At 32.1% G+C, this 4743-nt stretch overlaps 1 pseudogene; it reads right to left on the reverse strand.

Annotated features, from left to right (window-relative positions):
- Positions 1 to 1335: 1335 nt before the first annotated feature.
- On the reverse strand, positions 1336 to 2978 carry LOC120156017 (annotated as a pseudogene).
- Positions 2979 to 4743: the final 1765 nt, after the last annotated feature.

Consider the following 4743-nt stretch of genomic DNA (forward strand, 5'->3'; position numbering starts at 1 on the left):
CGGGTCTAGGGTGTTACACAAACATTTTGCTTCAAGCGACGCCTCGTCGTTGGTTCTGAAGTTGGTTGTGGCATTAGTGCAGAAGGGGGGAAATACAGATGTCCATGTTTTACCGCAAGATGATATTGAGAGAAATCAAGCTTTTATTTGGATGACAGAAGAATGTTAGATTATGAAGCTTTGCAGGATAGCTTTTACAATTGGTCTGCGTGTGTTGCATCCTAAGTATTCGATTGATCTAGAGTTATGCTAAACTCTAAGCGCATTGAGTCCTGATAGTATAGTAAGTTGTTAGTTTTGAGACCTTCTGCATTGTGCATCAATAGTCTTGGTTCAGTGTATTCTTTTTCCTCCATATCGGTGTAGAGAAGGTCTTTAACGAGGCTTGATCTAATTCTCCATTAAGGTTTCTGAGCCTATAATAAAACTTTTCCTTTCAAAGAAAATTAAGTTGATATTTTATAATGGGTTAGGATCCACCTACACTATGCAAAACGTTTTTAGTTTTACACCTTTTTATGATCATTAGATTGAGAGAAATAAAAGGTTGAGATTAATTCTCTTTTTTTCAGTGAATATTTTCTCATTTTCTATAGTTAATCTCATTTTTTAATTTCTCTCATTCAGTGATCCTAAAAAAGTGTAAAACTAAAAGAGTTTTACACAGTGTATTTAGATTCTACCCCTATTATAATTGAATTAATATCTAATTAATCAATAATTTAAAGATGAATACTTGTTCCAAGTCAACTTGATTTAAAAAAATATTTTACTACTTAAAGCATATTATCCGTATTATTTAAAATTAATACATTTTTTCTCCCAATTAAATTGTTTCTTCAATTTTTTGTATTTTAAACTTTTATTATTTAATTTTTAATTTTTAAAAAATATAAAAATATTTTTAATAACTTTTCAATCAAAATTTTAAATATACGTTCTAAAATTTAATTATTGAAAATAATTCTATTAAAAGTTTAAAAAATTTAATTATAAGAAAATCATTAAAGACCAATTTAATACGACGAAATGACTATTACACATATAATTTTATATAAAATTATTTCTATATTTTAAATAAAAATCCAAGCCGCGCTTAATTCATCAAGATAGATATAAAAGAATTCATCCCTTGCGTTGGAGAATCTAATAAAATAAAATTACTTATTTGACATACTGTGTTCAATTTATTGCCTACTAAATTAGTTAATGAAGTTAATGGATCACAAATGTATTGTAATTATCTGGTATCCACACATACATTATTCAAAGGAAAAATGTCAAATAATTTCTAAAAAAATTATAATATTAGAATTTATCATGTACTAAAATCAACTATATTGCTGGGTTTTTAAACTTTCGATCCAAATTATCATTTATCTTCTTCTTCTTTGAAACTTCCTTGGGTGATCTCATTTCCCGAAGCCGCTTCTCCTCCGAAAGCACGTGAGCTAATCTGTAAATTTTTAGAGGCAAAAGTAATCAAAAATTCAATACGAAACATTAATTACCATATTCCTGAATGAAGAATATGTATATATATAATACCTGATGAGAGCCTCTTGATTTGTGCCCTGATCAGCTGGCTCGAATTTCCCAGTCCCCAAATCCACCCTGGAAACGGGTTTTTTCAACAATTGTTCCCCAATTTTCACAAGATTCTCCAAGTTTTCTTCAGTAGAAATATCAACGGATGCCAGCTCTCCAGACAGTGTATCATCCTGAATACGTAGATAACTGTCCTCGCAGTGAAGCGCTCGGAAAACGGTAGCGAGATGAAAATCAACCATGTCACTGCTTGCTTGCATGAACACATCAATCAAAGGAGTTGAATTTTCATAGTTCAGCCATGACAACAGACCCCATTTTGCTGCCTTGTGCGCTTCGTACTTCTCTTCCAACTTCTGCGAACCAGTCCCCAAAGATAACACCTGGAAACGAGCATAGTCGTTCGGTTCTATACGGTCGTAATCGGAGCTCTTGCGAGCGATTGCTTTAGCCACTTCGCTCATGGCTACCAAAGTCTGTACGACACGTTTGATTAGTAAGTAAACATCTCTTTGTGAGAATTGAAACACCAAGAATTAGAAGCATAAACACATACGGGATTATTTGAAGCAACTCCACCATCAATAAGATGGAATTCTTTGACTTGGCCAGTTGAATCTTTGGTTTCAAACTGATGTGCCGGTAAATATGTTGGCGCAGCCGAAGTTCCTATGCAGATATCAGAAAGTAAAACATTCTGGGAATCATCGTAGGAGGAGAAGATTGTTGGTTGAAGTTTTTTGATGTCAAATGTCGGAATGACGACCTTCGTCAATGTTTGGTCCAATCTGGTCTCTCCCCAACTTTTCCCTCACGATATTGTGAAGATATTCGCCATCATATTTCGGACCAGACAGAGATTTGAACAATTTTGTAACTGGTGCAAACGGTGATCTGTTATATAATCACAAACAGGATCAGAATCAGTAAGATTTTTCATTTGAAACTAGGAAATCATTGATATAAATTACCCATCTTGGGGGAAGATTTTGGGGCAGTGTTGAAGGTAGAAATCATTGATGTCTTTGGCAGAAAAAAGAGGACGATTGCCCTCACTGGGGCTTGGGGCAGTTAGCATGGCGGTCACGAGCCCACCAGTACTAGTCCCACTAATCACATCGAAATAATCAGCCAATCTAGCTTCTTCACCATCTAGTTTCTGTAAACAGCAGTGTATTTATATGCACATATAAAGCAAAAGTGATGCATTTTGAAAGTAAAAAATTCCAAATATCAGTGCCTAGGTAGATATATACCTGAAGCTCAGACTCTAAAAAGGCAAGAATTGCTCCGGGAATAAGCCCCCTAACTCCACCTCCATCGATGCTGAGAACAGTGATTAAGTTCCCATAGGTGGGAGGCTGAAGGGGTGATTTTGGACTTGCCATAGCTTTGTTGTCTTGTGGGATGCTTTCCATTATGCTGAAAGATGAGAGTATTAACTAATTCGCAAGAGACTTGTATTGAAAACAAGATTAATTAAGAAGCTTTTGTTATGTTTGATGCTCTTGAGGAATGGATATTTATAGGCTTTTCAATTCTCTACTCAACTTTGAAACTTTCAACTATGCTTTGAATTACACTATTTCCTTGATACAATAATTTACTTTTATGAAAACAACTAAGATCATGCTGAAATAACATCACGAGGGATGGATAGAAGGCACAGAAGAAGTTGTCTTTGAAAATTTGAAATTCTTGTATAATGTAAGTATTATTTTATATTTTTTATTGATAATATATTTTTTTCATTTAAAATTTTATTCTAACTAAAATCTTATGTCCATTCCCAACATCACCTATTAAATTTTAAAAGCATAAATATATTATCATATCATGAACTCACACAATCTAGTGTTCTCTCTTAAGTCAATTTAGTTTTAGTTAAATCATTTAGATATAAATAATTTAAACTTCAGTTTAGATTTACAGTAAAAAAAAGTTTTTACATCGCCTAATGTTCTCTTTTTTATTTATATAGAGATAATTTTAATTAACATCACCCATCTCTAATGTTCTTTCTCTTTTTTTTAAATTTTTTTAATACACTTCCAATACAAACATTATATAAATCATATATACCAGAATATAATATGAATCACATCCTGATACCTAATGGCTAATACGTATTTTTATTGGATAAGCAAGCTTTTACTATAAAAGAAGTTGATTATACCCTTAATTATCACAATAATGTATCTAATCTAAAACTTGCAATTTGTTATAGCGCCTGTCTACGAAACCGTGTAACGCTTGAAAATTCAAACTTTAACAAGACTTGTCCGATTTGAATGGTTAGGAACTTAGGATTTATTATATATCCCTAGTGACTATAAACTTAATTACCTTTTCAATATCTTTTCTTCTTCTTTCAAAGTTCTATTAATTTTCATTTGAATCTCCGACAAGGGAGACGTGGCCAATTAATGTTCAATAGTAATATTTGTTTTTCTTTGGCTTAAACTAAAAAAATTCCCTAAACGGGGCGGAACATCATGGGGTAAAGGGGAGCGTTGGCTCCTGCCAATTATTTTTTAAGTATTGATTAATTTATATATATATATATATATATATATATATAATAATAAAGAAATAAAAATTTACCGCATCCTCCTTAACTAAAGAAATTGTATTTATGTAAAATAAAAAAAATATTTTGACTCCAGCTATAATAAATTCCTAGTTCCGCTCTATGTAAACTATACTCCTTTTTTGCTTTAAGCCCCTAAACTATTTTTTAGTTAAAATAAGTTCTTAATATGGACCGTTTTAAGTATCTAAATTATTTTTGATCAAAATAAGTCCCTAAACTATGTCTCTTTTTAGCTTCAAGTCTCTAAACTATTTTTTTTATCAAAACAAATACATAATTTTGTGTGACGTGTCAATATCTTATTGATCGGGGAAAAATTCTAAGCGAAAAAATGATAAGGACTTGCTTTCCGAACAGTTGCACTTTTCATGAAAAGAAATTTCAGAACAATTGCATTAATAACTATGCTGCATCAACAGCTATGACCCTCTGATTGAATCGGTGAATTCTTAAGCCTTGAGTCGAAGAATTAGTAAACAATTCTTAAGTAACTACGCATAGAAAACAATGCATTTCGAAAGGAAAATAAAGCCGTCGATCGATCTTTCATCTGTTGCCAGCAATGTCAAACAATCCTAGAAAACGTAAATTTACAAGCAGAT

Source organism: Hibiscus syriacus, unplaced genomic scaffold (genome assembly GCF_006381635.1).
Source record: "Hibiscus syriacus cultivar Baekdansim isolate YM2019G1 unplaced genomic scaffold, ASM638163v2 tig00111210_pilon, whole genome shotgun sequence".
In the NCBI taxonomy this organism is placed as follows: domain Eukaryota; kingdom Viridiplantae; phylum Streptophyta; class Magnoliopsida; order Malvales; family Malvaceae; genus Hibiscus; species Hibiscus syriacus.